The sequence below is a fragment of the Lactuca saligna genome, chromosome 2 (genome assembly GCF_052625555.1).
Source record: "Lactuca saligna cultivar CGN05327 chromosome 2, ASM5262555v1, whole genome shotgun sequence".
Classification (NCBI taxonomy): Eukaryota; Viridiplantae; Streptophyta; class Magnoliopsida; order Asterales; family Asteraceae; genus Lactuca; species Lactuca saligna.
The window spans coordinates 35,653,635-35,681,070 of record NC_136418.1 but is presented as its reverse complement, the minus strand read 5'-3'; positions in this window follow the sequence as shown (position 1 = coordinate 35,681,070).

Here is a 27,436-nt window from a genome sequence, read left to right as displayed (position 1 = left end):
CAAGCCCTTCTGAGAGCGTATGCCTAGCGTACCTCTTCCATACACTTACCGTACTGAGCAAATGGGTTGTACGCACAACATACTACATAGTACGCCCAACGTACAAGTAGCTCATGCACAACATCCATTAAGTGCTTAATACATGATCCAATAAGTCCAAATTACATATCTGAGCTATACTTAACATCTAAACCCATAAAGTCATTGACATGGTGACTTTGCATGCCCCAAACAAACCCAAACTCCAAAAAATGACATTCTACTTCCATAAAAGTGATCCTAACTCAAGCATGAACCGATTAAGACCATCAAGATTGCAACTTTCTGCCTTAGGGACTCAAACGGCATCAAGGGTGATGACCCCAAGCCTAAAAATGGATTTGAAACCATAAAGCTCCATTCTTGGGATCAAAAGATCCAAAAACTCAACATAGAAGATCTAAGCATTCAATGGTCAAGTTCAGAACTTTATACCTTCATTAAGTTGAGAATCAGTCCTAAAAGCCAGATCCATAAGCTCCTCCTTGATTCCCACCCTTGCATCAAACTCCAACTTCTTGAAAATGGGTTAAACACCCCAAAAATGAACTCCATAAGCTCAAAATGCCACCATGGATGCTATAAGACGATTTCTAATGTTTAGAGGGGTGGAGACTGAAGATGATAGGGTTTGGTTATGAAATAAGGGGTTTAAATAAGGTCAAAGACCCTAAAATAGGGTTCTGATCTGACGGAATTACGCCCAACGTAATTCTGGTACACCCAGCGTACTCCACGGAACCTTCGCGACCACTCCTGGTCATTACGCCCAATGTAATCCAAATTACGCTCAGTGTAATCCAAATTACGCCCAGTGTAATCCCTAAGCCTGAAACTGCTAAACTTCTGAAAGCCATAACTTTTTCGTTATAAATCCGTTTTCAACGATCCTTATATCCACGGAAAGGTGACGAGAAGATCTACACTTCTAACAAATCAAATTTTCCTTAAGACCTTACGAAAAAAATCCATTATCCATAAAAGCCTGAACTGACACTTTACCAAATTACCCCTAGGCTCCAAAACACAACCCGAACACCCGAAACACTCCTAATACATCACTCACACCCAAATGGGCCTAGATATTACCTTCTCTAGAACCATACTCCTTATTAAGACCAACCTTCGGCACACAACCTTAGACTAGAAGTCAATTCGGAACAGAGCGTTGCATGGTAATTCATTTTGGGAATGGTATGACAATCAAATTGGGTTGATGTGGATTTTAATGATGGAAATGACACAATATTCTTGAAAATCGTGAACACACACACACACATATATATATATATGTATATGGGTAAAGTGAATATACCTACAACCTTATATAAGCTTAGGTACCTAACCACATTATACTATGTAATTTTGTATCATATTTGCATTGTAATCACTCAAAGCTCTTAAAATTCAACCTCATAACTTGATTGATTCCAAAATCTTTGGACTTTCACCATTATCTTCCTTCAAATGACGTCTTTCTATCGGAGACCCCCTAGTGGGCTTCATATACTACCGTTACAAATCAAATGGTGTAGGAGGAATATAATGGTGAATGTCTAAAAATATTGGAAGTAAATCAAGTTAAGAGTTGAAGTTTAAGAACCTTAGACAATTGCAATGGAAATATAATGCAAAACAATGTAGTATAATGTTGTTAGGTACCTAACCTTACACACACACACACACACACACATATATATATATATATATATATATATATGTGTGTGTGTGTGTGTGTGTGTGGGTGTGTGTGTAAGGGACATATTTTATAATCAATTAAAGGTGTATTTACATAATTTTATAAAATGTACATTATACATAATGTAATCATCAAATGATCACAATATACATACATTATATATGATGGGTTTTGAGCATTCTAACACTTTCTAAGTGTACATGCAACCCTAATAACCTCGAATCTATGTTTCTCTATATACATGCAAATTTCTTTTTCAAGGTTATATCCTAACTAGCATGGCATGGGGATTACATAAAGCATAAAGAACTAGTAGAAATACATACCTTGTTGTTGCTTGGATTCCTTCAAGACTTTGTGAGCCTAGCACCCCAAATGTTGTGCCTCAAATGCTTCACACAACACCACAAAACTTGGAATAACTTGAGAGAATATTTCTTACACTCAAAAATCGGTTATCCCCTCTCTAGTAACACTAGTACCGATTTTGCATGCTATATGGTTTCTTTTATATTGTGTCATAATTAGGGGTTATAAATGTAAACCCTAATTGTCATGACTCTTCATTTCTCATAACCCATGGGTTTGTAACTCCCATGGACTATCCATGGAGCTCCATATGGTTATAACCAAACCCATAAACCATGGATCATCAATCCACCATAAAAAGAATTGACGATTATCATAATCAACCCTATATATTTAATTAGTCTCACTTTGATCACCAAATTAATACTAGATTAATACTTGATCAAATACTAATTAAATAATACTATTATTAATATATTAGAACTTATAATATATTAATAATCGTAAGTGCCTTATTCTCTCATTTAGTCTATCCAAGTATTGTAATGCCATTCAACCCAAATGGACCATGCCGGGTCGGGTCAAGTACATACCAAATAAAGTTATGGACTTAGACACTATATCCAACAGTCTCCCACTTGGATAAGTCTAATAACTATATTTTCAAATATGACTTCAAATCCGACTAGCAATCGTAGCTCTTTCAAAGTCTCTCGGAACTGAGATGATAATGATACACCATTTAAGATAAGTGATCATATAATCCTTTGTTCTCGTGATATCAGCCGGAAAAACACATGGAACATGGTCTTACTTATTGTCCAACATTTGTTTCTCGATCTCTGATTTGTTTCGACATAGAACTAAATTGAACACATCAATTAGGTTCTGACCGGGCCCGGTACATAGGTCAAAACCAAATCATCGAGGGGCCCAGATATCGCTTCTATTTCTAGAAGGAACAGATAAACTTTGACTGATATGCTTGTACTAACTACTTGTAGAATTATTCACAAAGGCACGTTTTATAACATCGAGTTACCAATGCGTTTTCGTACAATCAATGAATAACCAACTCATAGTCAACAACTCATATCTCTAGGTTTGAAGATTTATATGATATTACTGTCTCACGATCACTCGAGATAAATTCCATGAAGTGATGCAAGTGAGTGTGGGTTGAATCCAATACTCAGCCCTTATGAGTACTCATGAATGTTGTAGCAACCATTGCATTGTCTAAATCGCTTTAGACAAATCATACAAGCCAAATTTATGACAGTCTTGATTCATATCTACTTCCAACATATGACTGACTGTGGATGGTTTGAATAATATGATATATTCCATAACATAATTATTCTGGAAGTCAAAACATGCAAAGTGAAACACAAGAATAATACTTAATCCTATATGGCCCCAACACTTGGGTGTAAATAAAACAACTTTTATCTAAGCACCATATTGATTACTCATTATTTATGTTTCGATTAATCAACTTTATGCTTGAATTAAAACATTAGTTGTCCCATGCTCCAAGCACGTACACTATGCTTTTCCAAACAACAATTATGCCATACTCCAAGTATGCATACTATGTTTACATATGGTCCTCTCTTTGTGAAATAGATCAATTGTCAATATTCCAATGATGCTCATTTCACAATTCCAATCCTTGTTGTAAATGCAAGAATACCAAAGTCTTGCCATTTACTATAATCTGTTAGATTCTAAACTTATATTCAATGATCCCCTTGTAATGACTATGCACAGAAGTCACAAAGACTTGGCAACAGACATTACAGAGCGTTCCAATGAAAAACAATTCCATGGAAATGAAGTCTCAAATTCAAAGTACATTCCTTTGAACATCCTTCTTAGCATTAAGTTCTTTAATCTTACACAGATTTAAAGAATAACTTCCACCTATGGAGACAATTCCATATTACCATTTTGACCATCACTTCTGAACAAGAGTTACCGCTTTTCAAAATACGTCAATATGGTCCTTACTCTATACTTCTAATTGTCCATGAGCAACCAATCTTTGGTAAACCTCAGATTGTCCTCGACAATCTTGCTTAATCATTTTAGTCATTTCCAATTCTATTCCTTTTTCCATCTTAATGCCCTAGGCATTTGGAAAATTTAGAATGGATGAATATTATAGCACATGTAATCAAACCTATACCCAAAGCATATGGGACATGATTTATGCTATAAATTTTTTATTTGCCATGTTCTCAAAATTCGAACTATGAAGAGGGATGCCGTAATCATAATCGAATTTTGAGAATGCAACATATATAGAATTTCCTTATGTTGAACTATTCCAGCATAACATTCATATATATTCTTGACTAAAGTAGATTAAATTCTCAATCTAAGCTTGTAGAATTGGAGTGAAGTATAGAATCCTCTCCCTTAATTATAGCAAAACAACTTTTCAAAGCAACTTGAAACTTTTGTTTTCTATAAATAACATTGCTAACTTGCAATAGTTAACATAATCATCATGCTCCTACTAGCATAATGATTACCAGCATAACACTTTATGCTCCCACTAGCTTTGACATGTACTCAGAAATCAGCTGTACTTCTAGAAATCAATACTTTATTGACTTTCTTACCAAAGTTCATATTTCTGATACTAGATTGCTTTGATAAGACTTTATCAAAAATATACACCTTTCCTTAGATAGCTCACATGTTTGTCTAGACCTTTTGCAATTCTCACTAGTTAGTGTGTCGGTTAACCACACACGCTCCACTAACTATATGAGAATGCAAATATCACAACTGCTATCTACTTAACATCTTCTTAGTGGAAGCGTTTCCTCACCATCATTTTCATGAATCAAAGAGAAACCTTCTGACACTTAGATTTTACGGTGTATGTGTTCTTTTCCATGTGAATTTTGTCAAAACCATAATCACAGGACTAGGTTAGTGACACTTCCAAATTCATATGGATTGAACTTGTGCAATCTTAATTTCTTGCCATCCGGTAGCATAAGGGCCTACCATTGCTTCCAGGTTGTTATGCAAATAGTCGAGAACTCTTAGAACTCCAATGCAAAGCCACCCTTAACTGGGATGAGCACAGGATATGTCAACATGATAGGTTACAAACCTCAAGTCGTGGGCTAGTGATTAACAAAACTCTTGATTAGTTCTTGAAACTATTTCAGAATCTTTTAGAATCCCACTATCCTCTTGACATATAAGACTTCTCTTTGTCAAGAACCATTCCTTGACAATACAAATATTCAAGAGCTAGTGCGGATTCTTATCAAGTTAAACACTTCTCACTATTGGTCTTAGCTGGTCTTTGTTTTATCCAAAACATCACAACTTACCAATCTCAAATGTACAAGAATAGGAAACATCTTACTCTACATTTGACAAGTGTTATGAACTTTCTAAAGGCTATGTCACTCAAGTTACAATCTTGGAGTATAACTCCAGGATTTGTTTTTCGCACGAAGTATGAATTATCTTTTGATTTAACCATTTCAACAATTCACGATTCCTCTCCTCAGGCAACAAACACACTAAGGTGTCCTTAGAGGATCAATTGTGATATATTCTTTCTGCCTTATTTGATTCTTCTTATTCATTCTGCCATACATTGAAACCTTTCCAATGTTTCAGAATTACACTTAAACTCACAAGCATAACCATATTTACTAAACTGTAGTAAGTCATAAAAAATAATCTTATCTACCTTTATGGTGGACCTGACTAGTGCACAACTTAATGTACCCAATCCTTTAGTCCTTCGCTTGACTCACATGTGAATGTGAACAAGGAATTAGTCTTAATTTACCAAAGATGAAATTCATCACACAATATAACTTGCATGATTCCAAGTTTCTATCCCACTAAAACTTGGGTGATGAGAATCTTTCCTTATTTGGTAAATTATGACACTACCACTAATGAAAGAATCAAATCCATTTACCTATATTGCTTATCAATGGAAACATATAAGCAACAACACTTTTCACAAATGCCATTGTAAGGATACTTAAAATAAATAAAATCAAAACCATTTTTCTTTTATTTTAAAACTTTGCAGAAAACTTATCCTTACAATCCATATGGAAAACTTGTTGTTATATATTCCTAAGCAATATATCATAACTCTTAAGTAACAATTCAAAATTCTGATCACCGAACCATGCGATCGAAATCCATCTTCACGATCAGAATCAACATATACTTCCTTTAAGTTTCTTCACTCTTCTTTGATTCTTAAAACATCAACATGTGACCCAGTCACATCATGCAATAAGAATCTTAGAATAGAAACTTAATAGAGTTAGACGATGGACTTTACCTGAAGTACAGTCAAACATTTGACTTTACTATCCTTATGGACTTTTAGGTAAATTAGGCAGCTTTGCAACCAATGCCCTTCCTTTGGCAACAGAAACATATGAACTCTTTGGAAACGGTACATGGGACTATCACAGACTTAGCCTTTCTCTTTACCATTTTTTCAACCGAGTTGACTATGGCCAATCCCTTTCAATTAGGAAAAGAAAGTTTTTCTGGACTTCCAATGTTACCATTGTCAATATCCATGGGAGTTTGGGAAGTTGATCTTCCAATCAAATTTTGCTTTACCAATGCTCCAAATCATTGGTGATTCAGCATCATCAAGCAAATAGGTAAGATCATTAAGGGTCATGTCGTGATCTGTCATCAGGGAGTGACCAAGTCAACAACCAACTACCTTGAGACTTTGACACCCGACTCTCCCGGCCTGTCAATATGTGACTTAATCTCCAAGACCTAAGCACATATAGACTTTGTTTGCTAAAAGGGATTGAGTGACTTAGAACTTATCAGGTCTTGAAACTTGTGGGATAAGGAGATTTATTGGAGGAGATGGAGGAAGTGAAGTATGATTTCCAGTCCCACTAATGCACAACAAAGGGATTGATCATTCACCTTGGTTGCCATTTGGGATATCATCTTTATTAGGAAGCTTCTTCCTAAAGATTTGGGAAGACCATAGCTATCTAAACAAGACATCTATAATGGGAGAAATTCAAGTTATTGATTTAAAGTCCTTAATATAACACCCAATATGAAATATTAAGGCTAAGACCCAATAACCTATTTATAACTGGAAGAGGGATGCCGTAATCCAAATTATAAAATAGTTAAAGGTAGGTAAATGACAATTTACCAATTTCCACCATGAAAAACAAAATATAATTAAGTTTTAATTGGATTTGAAACTCCTAGATCTTTTGAGATACATTGAACTTTCAATGGCATGTTTAAATCTCAATTGTGCCCTCTCAAGTTTGTGACTGGGATGCCGAGGATCACAAACAAGGTGTGAATAACCATATAAATTGACTTGGTACCCTCAACAATATTACCTAATCGATGTGTCGGTTAACCACACACGCTCCACCGATCTATAATAAAGTCAAGTTACCCTTTGCCACTCTTACTAGTCCATGTTAGTGTGCCGGTTAACCACACACGCTCCACTAACGACTTGGTAAGGTACAAAGTGTAATTTTATGGGCTAGCACCAATTTCACATTTTCCTAAAGTAACTAAGATTGGGAATTTATAATGTATAGTTACTTTATAATTCATTATACTTTTAATGAGCATTTAAAGTTGTATCCTACCCGTTCGGCTAACGACTCTCCACCGATCAAGGAAGCGGTGGGTGAGAGTGGACACCCATTAAGTCACCATTTTATAGGCAACAACCTTATACCCCCCTTATAGACTGGCTTCGTGAATGAGGCCTACTAACGGTAAGAATGACATATTCTTATACATATCTATATAATTAAAATTATAATAATAGTATACGGGTGTATTTTAAACATTTAAAATACTTGGTGGTTTAATCTATTAATTAAACTATACACTTAATTTAATTAAACTTAAACCATGTCTTTTTGGAATTATTAACTCTTTTAATTAAACACTTTAATTAATTTAATGAAATCCATAAAGTTTGAAAATTTTTTTTAACCTTTAAAAAAAATTAATTTGGAATTAAAGTGTAAGACTTTACAAGTTCCAAAACTTTAGGGCAAGAATTGAAACTATTCCAAGTCTCTTTAATTTGTAACTTATGAGTTTTAATGGTTCATAAAAATGAAGACTCTTCATTTTATGAAACCTCTTTAGTTCTTTAATTACAATTTAAAGAAGTGACTTTTGGTTATCCATAACTTGAGGACAAGTTATGGACACCATCATTGCCATTAAGATCATGAATTAAACACACATGAAGGTTACACATAATTCCTATGATCTTCTAAAAACTCATAAGAACACAAATTCATGTCAAACAATTTCAAGAGATCATATAAACATATACAATACTTGAAAATTGATAAAAGTCATCTAAAATGGGTTAACATAATCATTGTCACTTTGAAAAACAGATTTTACAAGTCCAAAACAGATTGGGATAATGATTTTAATCCATTTCCAGCAACAAAATGCGAAAAACTGCCCAACACGCTCCTACTCGTCGAGTGCATGATTCTACTCGTCGAGTAGGATGAATTTGCTCATGGACTCGGCGAGTCCTCCCCATGGACTCGGCGAGTACAGTCGTCAGAATGCAGAATTTTCGATTTTCAAGTAGTTTTCCATCAAGTATACAGAAAACAATCCTAGGCTCTGATACCACTGATGGGTTTTGAGCATTCTAACACTTACTAAGTGTACATGAAACCCTAATAACCTTGAATCTATGTTTTCTCTATATACATGCAAATTTCTTTTTCAAGGTTATTTCCTAACTAGCATGGCATGGGGATTACATAAAACATAAAGAACTAGTAGAAATACATACCTTGTTGTTGCTTGGATTCTTTCAAGACTTTGTGAGCCTAGCACCCCAAATGTTGTGCCTCAAATGCTTCACACAACACCACAAAACTTGGAATAACTTGAGAGAATATTTCTTACACTCAAAAATCGATTATCCCCTCTCTAGTAACACTAGTACCGATTTTGCATGCTATATGGTTTCTTTTATATTATGTCATAATTAGGAGTTACAAATGTAAACCCTAATTGTCATGACTCTTCATTTCTCATAACCCATGGGTTTGTAACTCCCATGGACTATCCATGGAGCTCCATATGGTTATAACCAAACCCATAAACCATGGATCATTAATCCACCATAAAAGAATTGATGATTGTCATAATCAACCCTATATATTTAATTAGTCTCACTTTGATCACCAAATTAATACTAGATTAATACTTGATCAAATACTAATTAAATAATACTATTATTAATATGTTAGAACTTATAATATATTAATAATCATAAGTGCCTTATTCTCTCATTTAGTCTATCCAAGTATTGCAATGCCATGCAACCCAAATGGACCATGCCGGGTCGGGTCAAGTACATACCAAATAAAGTTATGGAATTAGACACTATATCCAACAATATATATATATATATATATATATATATATATATATATATATATATATATAATAAGTTATGCATTATTGCTTTTAAAGTTTCCAAATCAATCACCACATGCATAATATGAAGTAAATAATGCATTGTACTTATGATTCTTCTTTAGATCACAAGTGGCACAAAATTCTTCCAAGATCACCCAAAAGTCCTTGTATGATCATCAAGCTATTGGAATAGTGTCTAAGGCTGCAACTATATTAGGCAAGTATTTGACCCGATTGTGCATGGTCCTTTTGGGTTGCCTTCACCATAGCAACTTGGTAGGATGATTTATTATGAGAGAATAGATATTATTAATATATTATGAGAATAATATAAGGAATAATAATATAGTTATTTGATTAATATAAGTCATAGATTAATTAGTATTAATTTGGTGACTTAAGGAGATTAATTAAATAAGAGGGTATAAACTGTCAATTGTTTGATAGTTAAACTTTAGACTGTAAATCCATATTGGATAGATAGTGGACGGATTCTAGAAGCTATGGATAGCTTCAAATCGACCAAGGTTATCTAAGGAATGTATTTGGATTGGTTTAAGAGAATATTATCCAATTAGGGTTTAAGTGGTAACCCTTAAGGAGTCTACAAGTATAAATAGACCCTATGGCAAAGGGAATTCGACACATCATCTAAAGTAGAGAACCCCTGGCCGAATTCTTCCTCTCTCCTCTCTCTCAAATCATCCTCTTTGCTAGTTGGTGTTTGTAAGCCATTAGAGGAGTGACAATTGTGACTCTAAAGCTCCAAGAACAAGAAGATCAAACAAGTGTCTCAAGGTATGATTCTAACTCTGATTTTGTGTTGTTCTTATACCTAATTAGCCATTAGAAGTCTTGGATTCAAAGCATGTTTAATAGAGAAACCTAGATCCGAGCATTAGGGTTTGTATGCGCACTTAGGAATGTTCTTATGTACAAAACCCATCAGTGGTATCAGAGCCTTGATTGGTTTCTATTAAATTGATGCTTGAATGTTTGAATCTTAACTGAAAAATTCAATTTTTGTGTTTCTGAGTCATGGACTCGGCGAGTCCCATAGTGGACTCGGCGAGTTGGCCTGACTCGGCAAGTCCAGTGTGGGTTCTCGGCGAGTCCGAGAGTCAGGATTAGCCAAAAATGGGATTTTTTCATATTTATCTTATGGAAACTTACCTTAATCATATTAGATCAACCCTAATCCGATTTTATGATATATATATATATATATATATATATATATATATATATATATATATATATGACTATATTTTTGATCTAATCGAAGATAATTATCAATTAATAAAATATTTAATTTCCTTATATGATAATTATTAATCAAATATGGATAATTATGTGATTAATTGTTAATTTAAATTATTTGTTATTTGATCCTTTATGTTTTAAATGTTTAAAACCTGTACTCAAGTTTTGAAATTTATGTTTTGTGATTAAAAGTTTAAGTTAGACAATTTAAATTTCAAACCCTAGAATTTTACAAGTTTAAAATACAACCCTATACTAATATAATATTACAAGATTAATATCTATATATGTATAACTTAAATGCTAGTCTTACCGTTAGTAGGCCTCATTCACGAAGTCGGTCTAAAAGGTGGGTATAAGGTTGCGGCCTATAAAATGGCGCTTAATGGGTGTACACTCACACCCACCGCTCGCTTGATTGGTGGAGGGTCGTTAGCCGAACGGGTAGGATAGGGCAACCTCATCCTCTCATTAAAAGTATAATAAGAAATACAAAGTAACTACATGTTTTCTTAAAATTTCCCAATCTTAGGTACTTTAGGAAAAGTGAATTGATGCAATCCCATGAAATTACACTTTGCACCTTGCTAAGAAGTTAGTGGAGCGTGTCTGGTTTACTGGCACACTAATTGGTTCTAAGCGAAGGTGGCAAAGGGTGATTCATTGTTTATCATAGTTCGATGGAGTGTGTGTGGTTTACCGGCACATTGAATAGGTGATCGTTACAATGAAGGCACCATGTTAATTTGCATGGTAATTCACACCCACTTTGTGATCCTCGGTATCCCAGTCACAAACAAGAGGGGCGTATCGAGATTTAAACATGCCATTGAAAAGTTTCAATGAATCTCATCCGAACCTAGGAATTCTCAATACATTTAGGACTTAAAGTTATGTTTTTCATGGTGGAGAATTAGTGAATCGTCATTCACTTACCTTCAAATTGTTTGCATATTAGATTACGACATCCCTTTTCTAGTGTGTAAATACTGTTGTTGGATCCTAGCCCTAATTTTCTTATTGGGTAATAATTAGGGATTCATATTCTAATCTATCTTTGTCCTTTCTATTTATAGATGTCGAACGCCAACAATGCTGCTGCGAGTTCTTTCACTTTGATGAGCCTTTGTCAAAAGGTCACCTTTGATGGAACGAACTTTAGCGAATGGATAAGATACATTCGCACAATTGCTCGCTATGAGGATAAGGAGTATGTCCTCGATGAGAAGCTCGAGAAAATCAACCCCGAAATTGCTACTCCCGCCGAAATCACCGCTTTCGAAACTCACGAGCGTGATGCAACGAAAGTGCATTGCATCATGATCGTGACAATGAACTCCGAATTACAAAAGTCCTACGAGGACATGTATCCGTACGAAATGCACCAAGACTTATTGGAGAGATACCATCAAAACGCGAGACAAGAGTGTTATGAGATTTTCACGAACATGATTTCCGCTAAGATGGGTCATGGAGAGTCTCTTACCGTGCACTTGCAAAAGATGCAAAGGTATGTCGACCACCTTCGCAAGTTAAATGTTGACTTTGGGGAAGACTTGGCGATCGACATGGTGCTTCACTCTTTGCCTCCGAGCTACAATCAATTTAGGATGACCTATCACATGAACAAAGAAGAGGTCACCCTAAGAAAACTCCAAGGTCTCTTGAGGGTCGCTGTGAGCAACTTCAAGGACAAGTCTGTTGCACCAACTCCCAATCCTCCCGCTGCTCCTGTCTTGGCAATTGGACAAGGAAAGGCAAAGTAGAGGAAGGATTCATCAAAGAACTATCGAAAGGTTAAAGCTCGAGATGGTGCCTCTTCTAGTGGGACCAAAGTTGATCCCGCTAAGCCCTGCTCTAACCCGAAGGAGGCAGAGTGTCACCACTGCCACAAGATAGGACATTGGAAGAGAAGCTGCTCGGAGTACCTGCAAGCCATCAAGGAAGGAAAGATCAAGCCATCTTTTGCAGGTATATATACAATTAAATCTAATGATTCATCTCACAATACTTCTTGGGTTCTTGATACCAGTTGTGGTTACCACATTTGTTCTATTGTGCAGGGACTAAGAAGAAGTAGAGACGTGGAGCATGGAAGAATAAATCTAATCATGGGGAACAGAAGATCATCGCCTGTGACCAAGATTGGAGTGTATTCTTTAGTGCTTAGGAATAGTTTATCTTTAAATTTGAACAATTGTTGCTATTCGCCAGAAATGGCTAGAAACATCATTTCTTTTCATGGTTTGTTTAGACAAGGTTTTAGATTTTCTTTTAATAATGAGAATGGTTCTATTTTAGCTTATCTAAATGGTGTCTTTTACTTTGAAGCTATACCATGTAATGGAATTTATGAAACTGTTATGATTGTTGATAACTTAGGAAATGATGTTTTATACATGGATTCTTCCAATAGTATGGATAAGGCATCCTTATGGCATTGTCGTCTTGGACATGTCAACAAGAAACGCATAGCCCAACTCCAAAAGGATGGAGTGTTGGAGTCATTCGACCTTAGGAAAGATGACACATGCGAGTCTTGTTTACTTGGAAAGATGACTAAGTCACCCTTCGCTGGTACGTGCGAAAGGGGTGAGGGTCTATTGGAACTCATACATACCGATGTGTGTGGACCGTTTAGATCTACCACGAAGGATGGTAACCGCTTCTACGTGACTTTTACCGATGACTATGGTAGATATGGGTATATCTACTTAATCAAGCAAAAGTCAGAAACTTTTGAAAAGTTCAAAGTGTTCAAGAATGAAGTGGAGAATCAATTGGGCAGGAAGATCAAGATGCTTCGATCCGATCGAGGAGGAGAGTACCTAAGTCTTGAATTCCACGATTATCTTAAGGAGTGTGGAATAGTTTCACAATTGACGCCACCTAGGACACCACATTTGAATGGTGTGATAGAAAGGCACAATCGAACCTTATTGGACATGGTTCGCTCTATGATGAGTCGTGCTTCGCTATCTATTTCTTTTTTGGGGGTATGCCTTAGAGACTGCCGCCCATATCCTTAACCGAGTCCCTACTAAGAAGGTTGCCAAAACACCTCACGAGATGTGGATGGGGAAAGCTCCTTCGTTAGCACATATCAAGGTTTGGGGTTGCGAGGCTTTCGTAAGACGAGATACTCACGACAAGCTCGAACCTCGTAGTGAGCGATGTATTTTCATCGGCTACCCGCATAAATCCTTTGGATATCTCTTCTATAGACCGAAGAACAATGTTGTCTTTGTTGCGAGGAGAGGAGTTTTCCGAGAGCGAGAACTCATAAGCCAAGGAGAAAGTAGGAGGCAAATCGATCTTGAAGAGATTAAAGAATCGATAGATGAAGGAACCTCTACCGCTGGCGCTCAACCCGAGGAGGAAACTCCGGTTGAACCAATTGACGTATCATTACCTCTTAGACGTTCTGAAATAGTTAGTTTTCAACCCCAGTTGTATGGTTTTCATATTATTACCGAAGGGGACACGTATATTAGTGATAATACACTAATAAATCTTGATGAACCTAATAGCTATAAGGAAGCCATGGCAGGCCCGGAGTCTGCGAAATGGAAAGAGGCAATGGATAGCGAGATCCAATCCATGTATGATAACCAAGTTTGGAATTTGGTTGATAATGTGCCTGGACGTAAGACCGTTGGGTGCAAATGGATCTTCAAGAAGAAGACCGACGTGGATGGAAAGGTACACACGTTTAAAGCGTGATTAGTTGCGAAGGGCTTTACTCAAACTCTCGGAGTTGACTATGAAGAGACCTTCTCACCAGTTGCGAACATAAAATCTATTAGAGTGATGCTAGCTATTGCCGCATTTCATGATTATGAGATTTGGCAAATGGATGTCAAGACCGCTTTCCTTAACGGGAAGTTGGCTGAGGATGTTTACATGGCTCAGCCAGAGGGGTTTGTGGATCCGAAGCATCCGAATAGAGTGTGTAAGCTTGAGAAGTCCATTTATGGACTAAAGCAAGCATCTCGCAGATGGAATCTTTTCTTCGATGAGAAAGTCAAAGAGTTTGGATTTGTGTGAAGTGAAGATGAATCATGTGTATATGTCAAATCCAGTGGGAGTGTAGTAAGCTTCCTCGTTCTATATGTCGATGATATATTACTCATAGGAAATGACGTCCCGACTCTGCAGGAAGTTAAGTCCTGGCTCGGGAAGTGCTTCGCTATGAAGGACCTCAGAGAGGCTTCCTATATTTTGGGAATAAGGATAGTAAGAGAAAGAAGTAAGAGACTAATAGGACTTAATCAGAACACTTACTTAGAGAAGGTACTAAAACGTTTTAGTATGGAAAACTCGAAGAAGGGAGAATTACTGATACAAAGCAATGCCAAGTTGAGTAAGAATCAAAGTCCGAGTATTGAAGCCGAGATAGCTGAAATGAGCCGAGTTCCATACGCTTCCGCAGTTGGCTCAATCATGTACGCTATGACTTGTACTCGCCCTGATATAGCCTTTGCTTTGAGCATGGTTAGTAGATATCAAGGGAACCCTGGCAGAGCTCATTGGGTTGCAGTGAAGAGTATCGTTAAGTATCTTCGGAGGACGAAGGAATGGCTCTTAGTCCTTGGAGGGAGTGATGACTTGAAGGTGTGAGGGTATAGTGACGCCAGTTTTCAGACCGACAGGGACAACTACCGTTCGCAGTCGGGCTAGGTCTTTACCCTGAATGGAGGAGCAATAACTTGGAAAAGTTCCAAGCAGGAAACCGTAGCTGATTCAACGTGCGAATCAGAGTACATTGCAGCGAGCGAAATGTCGAAAGAGGCAATATGGCTAAAGAACTTCATTGGTGATGTTGGAGTTGTACCTGCCATAAAGGAGCCCATGGAGATTTTCTGTGATAACGAAGGAGTGGTTGCCTTGACCAAGGAACCAAGAGATCATGGTAGATCACGACATATCGACAGAAAATATCACTTTATTAGACATCGTGTAGAAGAAGGACAACTCGTAGTGAAGAGGATATCATCGGAAGATAACCTAGCAGATCCGCTTACGAAGGGACTGAGTAGGGTTAAGCATTTGCAGCATGCTAGGAGTATTGGGCTGAAGGATGATATTAGCGTAGATTAGATAGTATTAGAAACGTGTAATAGATAAATGTAATTGACATTTGATGATTAAATAAAGGAGTTTTATTTATAAGTAATGTTACTATCTTATGTTAATTGTTTGACTATTGTTTCATTTTGTATTTTTGACTTCCAGAATAATTGAGTTTATTAAGAATAATCGAATTGTTCAAATAGTCCACAATCGTTCATATGTTGGAAGTAGATATGAATGAAGATTGTCATGAATAGGTGTGTAGAGTGTCTAAATGGTGTTAGATATAGCAAAAGATTGCTGCAACGTTCATGAGTGCTTATGAACTAGAGTTGAGCATTGGAACAAACCCACGCTTGCTGGAATTACCTTATGGAATGTGATAGTAAATGGGTGATCGCAAGACGATAATATCATATAGTCTTAAAACCTAGATATACGGTTTGTTATTGGTTAATTGATTGTACATTGATAATGCGAAAACGCATTGGTAACTCGATGTTATAAAACGCATTGTTGTGTGTAGTTGGTTAATGAATAAGTAAATGCATATTAGTCGAAGTTTATCTGTAACTTTTATCCTTGAAGGAAAAAGTGATATCTCGGCCGCTCGTTGATTTGGTTTGACTTATGTGCCGGGCCCGGTCAGAACTAAATTGATGTGTTTGAAGTTCTATGCCAAATAAATCGGAAATCGAGAAACCAAATGCTAGACTAACTATTCCATAGTATTGTCAGCATGATATCTAACAGAGGACTGTACGATCCATTATCTGAAGGACAAGATTGATTAGATCAGAGTTTGACAGCGTCTTTGAGAGCTACGATTGCAAATCGAAATGTACCTGCACATAGAGTTACTAGACTTATCCAATTGGGAGACTATTGAAATAATGTCTAAGGCTGCAACTATATTAGGCAAGTATTTGACCCGATTGTGCATGGTCCTTTTGGGTTGCCTTCTCTATAGCAACTTGGTAGGATGATTTATTATGAGAGAATAGATATTATTAATATATTATGAGAATAATATAAGGAATAATAATATAGTTATTTGATTAATATAAGTCATAGATTAATTAGTATTAATTTGGTGACTTAAGGAGATTAATTAAATAAGAGGGTATAAACTATCAATTGTTTGATAGTTAAACTTTAGACTGTAAATCCATATTGGATAGATAGTGGACAGATTCTAGAAGCTATGGATAGCTTCAAATCGTCCAAGGTTATCTAAGGAATGGATTTAGATTGATTTAAGAGAAGATTATCCAATTAGGGTTTAAGTGGTAACCCTTAAGGAGTCTACAAGTATAAATAGACCCTATGGCAAAGGGAATTCGACACATCATCTAAAGTAGAGAACCCCTGGCCGAATTCTTCCTCTCTCCTCTCTCTCAAATCATCCTCTTTGCTAGTTGGTGTTTGTAAGCCATTAGAGGAGTGACAATTGTGACTCTAAAGCTCCAAGAACAAGAATATCAAACAAGTGCCTCAAGGTATGATTCTAACTCTGATTTTGTGTTGTTCTTATACCTAATTAGCCATTAGAAGTCTTGGATTAAAAGCATGTTGAATAGAGAAACCTAGATCCGAGCATTAGGGTTTGTATGCGCACTTGGGAATGTTCTTATGTACAAAACCCATCACAAGCTTCTACCACATTCATTCTCACCTTCCTCTAGATTCCTCCACACACACACACACACACACTGTAACATCCCAAAAATCTAGACAACATTTTTATTTTTCGAAACCATTTCAAATCCAAAAGTTTTACAAAAATAAATTTTCTAAAAGTCATAACCACATATCAAAGTATCCCAAAATCATCAATCGTGTAAGGTGCAGGATGATATGCATGATCAAGCCTTCGCCTTGCCCCTGACTTCTGAAGTACCTAAAATTATGAAATCAAGCTGTACGCCATAACTTAGTGATTTCCCTCAAGGTACCACACAAGTATATAGATAAAAGAATGCATATATGAGTCTTTAGATTGATTGGACGACCTCGTAGGGCCAACAGAGCCTATCTGGACCGCTCTCCGAGCCTTCGGCTTGACAGGACCGCCTCATAGGACCAACAACATATCCGGACCTCCTTGGATATGTTGGCCTTCAACATAGAGTATGATTGCCTCAACCTAACTACAATATTTTTCAACATATACAACATATAAACATAAACGTATATTCAAAAAATATAAGTAATAATACATATCTACAAATCCATCATATAACCAACATAACAACATCCTATATAACATGATACATAATCTAGTGGGATGGCATTAGTGCCTTCGACCCACAAGTACAATTAGAAAAACTCACCTCACATTATGAAAAATAGCTAAATAGAGCACTGCTCCAAATACTACCTCTACAGGTCACCTATACAATTAATAGGGACCAAATCTCAAACTACTATTCAAATTACCCAAAATTCTGTTAGGTTAAACTTGGTCAAATCCATGGTCAAGAGTCAAAGTCAAAAAGGCCAGGAGTCAACATAGGCTGAGTACGCATTGCGTACTCTAACTCTACAGCTAGCGTAGAGGGTGCCTTCTAGATTACGAGTCATCCATTCAGTACACGCTGCATACCCATAAGGTACGCCCAACGTACTCAATCAGCTCCCATTTTCCTCATTAAGTGCTTATTCCTTTAAGTCATTACGTCAAAAACTCAGATCCAGTTATCCTCGCAGGTTCAGTAGCTCCTAGGGAAGGGATTTATTCGACCGAGTAGCTCGCCAAGGGGAGCACCGATCATTTTTGTCAAGAAAAAGGATGGTTCACACCGGATGTGCATTGATTACTGGGAGTTGAACAAGTTGACGGTCAAGAACCGTTACCCCTTACCCATGATTGATGATTTGTTCGATCAGTTGCAGGGAGCGTCTTGGTTTTCAAAGATAGATTTGAGGTCAGGATATCATCAGATGAGAGTGTGGGATGAGGATATCTAGAAGATGGCATTCAAGACTCTTTATGGGCATTACGAGTTCGTGGTGATGCCTTTTAGGCTCACCAAAGCACCAACAACGTTCATGGATCTCATGAACAGGGGTGTGCAGGCCGATGTTGGATCGATCAGTGATTGTGTTTATCGACGATATTCTAGTGTATTCAAGATCCCGAGAGCAGGATGAGGAGAATTTGAGGGAGATCCTCGGGGTTTTGAGATCGGAGAGGATTTACGCTAAATTCTCCGAGTGTAATTTGTGGTTACGAGAGGTCCAGTTCTTGGGGAATCTCATTAATCAGAATGGGATATTAGTTGATCCAGCAAAGATTCACGCAGTGATGAGTTGGGAGGTACCAAAATCTCCCACCAAGATCAGGAGTTTTCTGGGGTTAGCCAGCTACTATCAGAGATTTATTAAGGATTTCTCCAAGATCGCTGCGCTACTCACCAGGTTTACCCGGAAGGCCATTGTGTTTATGTGGGGTCTAGAGCAGCAGACTGTTGGATTAGTGTCTAAGTCCATAACTATTTTGGTATGAACTTGACCCGATGGTGCATGGTCCTTTTGGGTTGCCTTCACCAAAGCAACTTGATAGGATAAATTATGGAGAGAGAGGATTAATTATGATTTATTAATATATTATGAGAATAATATATTAAAGGTGAAATCATATTGTTTAATTAATATTAGTCAAGAATTAATTGATAATTAATTTTGTGGCTAAAAGAGATTAATTAAACTAAAGGGATTGGAACTGTAATTATAAGATAATTGCATTTGGGCTATGGATTACGTAATAATATATAAGTTGGACTAATTCTATGGGGAAGCCCATTAGAAATCGTCCAAGAGATATACCAAAGGAATCCATGGGCTGCTTAGGGCTTAAGCAGTCAGATTAGCGTTTCCTAGTTTAAAATCCTAATAGCCTACATGTATAAATAGCACCCTTAAGCCCCAAAAATGTAATGATGAGATCCTCTAGGGTTTTAGACGATTTTGGGCAGCCTCCACTCTCCTTGTTCTTCATCCTCTTGCTCTTGGTGTTTGTGAACCATTAGAGGAGTGACATTTGTAACTCTAAGCTTTCTAAAGTCATTACAAGAAGGAATTGTGATTGTTATTGCTACATAACAATCAAGGTAACATCTTAAACCCATTATTATGTTATTATGGATTATCATATGCTAGAATTAGGGTTTATAGTCTTGGATGAATTGCATGTACAATAGAGAAACCTAGATCCAAGCATTAGGGTTTGTATGAGCACATAGGATGTTCTTATGACTAAAACCCAACATAGACCTCGTTTGAGACTCTTTGCCAGAGACTCTGTGAATCCCCGGTTTTAGCCCTTTTAGAGGGATTGGAGAATTTTGCGGTGTATTGTGATGCAGAAGGGCACGTGATAGCGTACGCATCGAGGCAGCTGAAGCCTCACGAGGTGAGGTATCCCACCCACGATTTGGAGTTGGGGGCAGTGGCGTTCTCCCTCAAGATATAGCCTCATTATTTGTATGGGGTTTCGGTGTGTCATATACATGGACCACAAGAGTTTGAAGTGCTTGATGGATCAGCCCAAACTAAACATGCGCCATAGGAGGTGGTTGGATGTGGTAAAGGATTATGACTGCGAGATCCTGTACCACCCGGGCAAGGCAAACGTTGTAGCCAATGCCCAAACCCATAGGATGGAGAGTGCCCTGATGTGTGGTATTTGTATGAAGATGATGGTGATGACCCCGGTGTTGGATACCATCCGAGAGGCCCAGGCAGAGGCTGTGAGACCGAAGAACCGCAAGAGCGAGCGGGTGATCGGGTAGGTACATGGGTTTGCTATCGATAGCCGAGGGATTATGACCTTTCAGGGTCGGATTTGGGTGTCTTTTGCAGCTGGGGCACGTACCATCCTGATGGAGGAGGCGCACAGATCGAAGTTCTCGATCTATCCCGGGGCCACTAAAATCTATTTGGACCTGAAAAGGGATTATTGGTGGCCCTGTATGAAGAGGGATGTTGCGTGGTTTGTTGAGAGGTGCTTGACCTGTCGTAGGGTTAAGGACGAGCAAGAAAGTCCGCATGGTAAGTTGCAGCCACTTGAGGTTCCCCAGTGGAAGTGGGAATAGATTTCTATGGATTTCATCACCAAATTGTCAAGGACCGCAAGGGGTGTCGATGCAATTTGGGTGGTCGTTGACCGGTTGACGAAGAGCACTCACTTCCTTGCTATTTGTGAGAGCTCTTCTGCATAGATGCTGGCAGAGATGTATGTGAGAGAGGTGGTATCACAGCATGGAGTACCGATGTATGGAAGAAATTCCATGAGGAGTTGGGTACAAAGTTGTATTTCAACACCGTTTACTACCCACAGACAGACGAATAGAGTGAGCGGATTATTCAGACACTCAAGGACATGCTTCGAGCATGTGTGTTGGAATTCGGAGGAAGTTGGGACACGTACTTACCATTGGCCGAGTTTTCCTATAACAACATCCACCATTCGAGTATTGGTATGCCTCCCTTCGAGTTGTTGTATGGGAGGAGGGGCCGGACTCCCATCTGCTGGGGAGAAGTAGGGAAGTGAGTGATGGGTAGCATGAAGATAGTGTTTTAGACGTCTAAGCAGATACAACAGGTCATGCAAAGCTTGTTGATAGCTCAGAGTTGCCAGAAATGTTATGCAGGTAGGCGATGATCTGAGATCGAGTTTCAGGTTAGTGACATGATACACCTGAAGGTATCTCCTTGGAAAGGAGTGATCCGATTCAGGAATAGGGGCAAGCTGGGGCTCGGGTACATTGGTCCTTTCATGGTGACTGCGAGGGTGGACAAGGTAGCGTATCGTTTAGAGCTACCTGCGGAGTTGAGCCAGATTCATGATACCTTCCACGTGTCTCAGTTGAGGAAGTGTATAGCCAACAAGTCGGCAATAGTGCCACTAGGGGATATTCAGGTGGATGCAAGCCTGAATTATGTTGAGAGGCCAATCGTGATCCTGGATCAAAGGATCTAGGTTCAAAGAAACAAGGAGGTTCCCTTGGTTCAGGTCCTGTGGCAACATTGGAGGGGGTCCGAGCTGTCTTGGGAGCCAGAGTTGGAGATGCGGGAGTAGCATCCAGATTTGTTTGCAAAGCGAGACTTCGAGGGCGAAGTCTGATTCCAGTGGAGGAGAATTGTAACATCTAGAATTCCAGGAAGAAGAAGGAGGGCAAGTTAGATGGATTAAGGAGCTCATATCTGCTACCATTTCATCAGAAGAGTCTGCTAGAGGTATGGATCTATGCTAAATCTCGTGTTTATGGTGATCTACTTGAATATAGGGTTTTCTTGTCCCTTCTCTAGCTTGGATTCGAAGCTCATGAGGTCCCAAGTTGGAATAGCTCTTAGATATGGATCTGAAGAGGTCTAGAGAGTCCCAACCATTCTGCTTTATGTTGTTCCACTAGAGGTATGAACCTAGGGTGCCATTTCAGAGGCTATTTCACCAAAAGAAGCATTATGGACGTTGCATGAGTGCAAACACTGGACCTTTACGTGATTATTGAGCATTGGGAAGTCAGATCTATTGGTTAGAGAAATAGATCTGACCTCAAAAGGTTAGATGAGTGTGGCTATGGAAGAAACTTGCCGAGTCCATCAGAGAACTCGACGAGTCGTGTCACACCCTGCTAAAGCGGAAACGCAAGGTATGACAGCGATAACGGTTTCAATGCAAAAGATAAAGATACATCACCATAGCAGTATTTAAAAGTTTACAACCCATAGCTTCAAAAGAAACAAAATACAAGTTTTTCAAAATAACATTGTTCAAAATATAGCTTCATAATAGCTTCAACACGATGCAGCATGCTCTATGATGATGAATCTTTACATCCACTTACTAATTACCTCCTGAAAAAGCATGTAAAACGAGCGTCAACTATGAAAATAGTTGGTGAGTATCACAAGTTTATAAATCGAGGGTACAATAATGCTTTTCGTAAGTACAAGTACATTGCTTTAATGATAAAACAAAGTCGATTGCTATTAAGGTATACAATTTTATTGCTAGAATGAGAAACGCGTTTGTATGTGTATGAGCAAACAATGAGTCTCAACCAAACCTATGACTGAAGCCCTATCGAGATCTATGCTTATCGTTCCATAGATGAATATGGTATCATGCACTCCAGCGATTCGGGCGAGTGAGGAGTTGTCAATTCCTAATAGCGCTATCCATAATGACCATTGGCTCAAAGAGTTAATGGTTAGAGATAAGGGAAGGGCCTTAGTACGATAAGTTCTCATGTTTCGTGTTGCATAAACATACATAAAGGTACATAGCAATACAATAGCAATCATGTTTGATAATAAACAATTTAAATACATCATGCAAACAATAGTTTTCTGGACATGCTTTTCCACCCAAAACATAAAAACCGAAAATAGGGAAGTGCGTGAATACTCACGATGTTTTGTGTAGACACAAGCGGTACTTCGGGATGCACCAACGTCTTACTACCGGGATCCTACGACATCAAACACACGCACTAGTGAGTTTCCATGTCGATATCTAATGCTAATATACTAAACTCTACATATAGGGAAATGCCAATTTATGTTTTAGTATTGGATTTTATATCAATTAGTTACACTTTTTCTGAAGTAATGAAATTCTATATATCGGACGATTAATTACAACCTTGGAATATAAACTTTCCAAATTTTTAAGTCCTTATTACAACATAAATTCACGAAAATAGCATTCGAGGGATAAAAATTCTCAAACTTTTTATTTGACTGTTATTACACAATACTAAGCTGGGAAAATTATAAAAATGGATTTCCAAGCTGTTTAATTATATTTTATGATTTTTGAGCATTTATTTCAATAAAAATTGAAATAAATAGAAAACTGTTTCCAAAATTACCCAAACTTTTTAATTAATTGTTATTGTACATAAATAGGCTGGGAAAAATATAAAAGATATTTTTCAGTGGTTATTTGTATTTTTCCTTGTTTTATTCCTTTAAATAGTCATTAATTAAAGAAATAATATTAAACAGTTAAAATAAATCACCATAAATTTTTGTAACATCATTTACAGTATAAATATCCTGGGAAAAATATCAAAAGTGCTTTTCATAATGTATAAACTGGTTTTGGGTATTTATGTATATTTAAGTGTATTTTAGTGCAATTAACTTTAGAAAATAAGAGAAAAATAGTTTACAGTAGAGAAAAATATTAAAAAATTTTATGTAACCTCCTACTCTATAATATTATATCCTGGTAAATTTTCATGAATTTTGGATAATCAGAACTATTTCTCCCATTTTTAGACCATTATAATTACCAAAAATTGGGAAAAATAGTAAAACATGATGGAAAATCTTGAAATTATTTTCTGGAGTCACCCATCATAGGTAAGGTATGTGAAAATTGTTAGATACAATTCACATTCTATAAAGTGGTTTTGTAATTTATCATTCCCTAAATAAAATAAAATTAGAAATCGTATTAAACAGTAACAAAAATTGTTGAAATTTGGTGAGGGGTCATTATTCCCCATAAGGATCATCCATGAATTTATTTAGGATTTATTGACCTCTGGAAGTATTTTATATGATTTATGCCCTTGGTTTTAGCAATAATTCTAATAAATCAAAGAAATAACAAAAGCTCTTGAAATTTTCCAGATTATCTCATGAATGCAAGGGCTTTCAAAAGGAAAACTGTAAAAAAATTTATTCAGAAGAGAAATGAGGGTAATGATTCCAAACAATTTAAGAAAAGTTGCATGCAATAATGCATGAAGTGTAAATGTGGCTGAAGTTCATGAATTTGTGTAGCCCATTCAGTGAGGTTTTAAGCCACGAAATTTCAACCATCATTCACTAGATATGTTAAGTTTCTAAGGTATTTTTCCTCAGATTTATGGTTGGGTTTAAGGCCATTGTTTAAGCAAGATAAAAATAGTGATCACAGAAAAAGAGCTGTATGCGCAACCCTTTTGTAAAATCTGCTAAAAATCGGATATTTAATATTTTACAGTAAGACCAGTTGGGTTTGAAAGTTAACTCGTGGAACTAACCAATACAAAAAGAATATCATGATTTGGTTAAGAAATGACTGAGTTATGACTGTTCAAAGTCGAACAAAGTAATCTGGCAGATTGCATGTTTGCTTGTGTGCATTATTAGGGTATTTCAACAAGAACATCATGCGTGTCTTTGGTAAGGCCCGATTTCTAACACATGCATAGAATGAATGAGCATCCAAGATGTACTAGAAATGGTTTAAATGCTTTTGGTCATGCATGAACACAAAAGAAATGGAGAAGAACATGAAATATTATGTTTTGATGCCACATGATCATATGTGCATCTTTTTCACTCCTTGCATGGGTTTGATCCCGGATTTTCACCATCTCTAACACATGCATTGTGTTATGGTGAGAATCTACAAACCACAAGGGGAGAATAAAGATTTCTAGCCATGGAAAGGCATAGAATCCGAAAAGTAGTATTGACATTTCCTATTGTAGCTAAGCAACTTACTAGAATTGTAAGTATCAAGTATATTAGTCCTAGACCGTAGTTGGATCCTAGTTTATGCAAGATTTTTGACCTAATTTATACTACTAGGTCATGGCATGTTGTGCATGAATGGTTATTATAAAGATGCATGAGTCCAAGAATGACCTGAATTGGCAGTTGTCACAGTATCCCCCACTTAAAAAGAATTTCATCCCGAAATTCATTCTATGTCAGCGCTTGTCATCGCAAGGGAATAGTTGCGGATACTTTTCCTTTATGTAATCCTCGCGCTCCAAGGTGTACTCCGGCCCGTGTTTTGAGTTCCATCGAACTTTCACAATCGGGATCTTACTCCGCTTAAGTTGTTTTACCTCCCTGTCAAGGATTTCCATCGGTTCCTCAACGAAGCTCAGCTTATCATTGATCTTAATTTCCTCCAGGGGTACTATCAATGTTTCGTCGGCCAGACATTTCTTAAGGTTGGAGACGTGGAATGTGTCGTGAATAGCGCTTAACTCTTGGGGTAATTGGAGTTTATACGCTACTAGACCAATCCTTTCAAGGATTTCAAAGGGTCCAACATATCTCGGGCTTAGTTTTCCTTTCTTACCAAATCGCACAAGCCCTTTCCAAGGCGACACTTTTAAAAGTACCTTGTCTCCTACTTGGAATTCTAATGGTTTTCGACGATTATCCGCATAAATTTTCTGACGATCTCTAGCAGCTTTAAGCTTATCCTTGATGATAGCAATCTTGTCGGATGTTTCCTGGATAAGTTCAACTTTAGTCAACTGTCTGTCTCCGATTTCTGTCCAGCATAAGGGCGAACGACACTTGCGTCCATACAATGCTTCATATGGAGCACATTGGATACTCGTGTGGTAACTGTTATTGTAGGAAAACTCAATTAGGGGTAAATGAGCATCCCAATTTCCTTTGAACTCAATGACACACGCTCGTAGCATGTCTTCAATGTTTGTATTGTTCTCTCTGTTTGCCCATCTGTCTGAGGGTGGTAAGCTGTGCTCAAATCTATCTTGGTTCCTAGTGCCCTCTGTAACATCCACCAAAATCGAGATGTAAAACGACTATCTCTATCAGAAATGATAGATAGGGGTACACCATGCAGAGAAACAATTTTGTCGATGTAGATTTGGGCCAATTTTTCCATCTTGAAATCTTCTCGAATGGGGAGAAAGTGAGCAGATTTCGTCAGTCGATCCACTATGACCCAAATTGAGTCATGACCTTTAGCAGTTCTAGGAAGTTTGGTAACAAAGTCCATAGATATTTGCTCCCATTTCCATTGGGGAATTTCAGGTTGTTGCAACAACCCGGATGGTTTCTGATGTTCAGCTTTGACTATTGAGCATGTCAAACACTTCCCAACGTACAAGGTAATATCCTTTTTCATTCCAGGCCACCAATAGTACTCTTTAAGATCCTTGTACATCTTATCTGCTCCAGGGTGGATGGAGTATTTAGATCGATGGGACTCCTCTAGTACCATGTCTCTCAGGTTGTTAACCCTTGGAATCCAGACCCTGTCTTTAAAATAACGAACTCCATCAGGTTTGGTTTCAAATCTTTCTTCCAAACCATGTAAAGTTTCGCCTGGAAGATTTTCCTTGCATAACGCTTTCTCCTGGGCATTAATGATTTGAGATTTCAAGCTTGTCTGAATTACCATTCCCAAAGCTCTCACACGGGAAGGTTTCACTCTTTCTTTCCTACTAAGAGCATCGGCTACTACGTTAGCCTTTCCTAGGTGATATCGTATCTCACAATCATAATCACTAAACAACTCTACCCATCTTCTCTGCCGCATGTTTAACATTTTCTGATCTAGGATATGCTGAAGGCTTTTGTGATCGGTATAAATGGTGCACTTGGTTCCGTACAAATAATGCCTCCATATCTTAAGGGCGAAAACTATTGCTCCTAGTTCTAGATCATGGGTGGTATGATTCTTCTCGTGCGGTTTGAGTTGTCTGGAAGCATATGCAATGACCTTATCTTTTTGCATTAGCACACATCCTAATCCTTGATGAGACGCATCACAATACACCACAAAGTTCT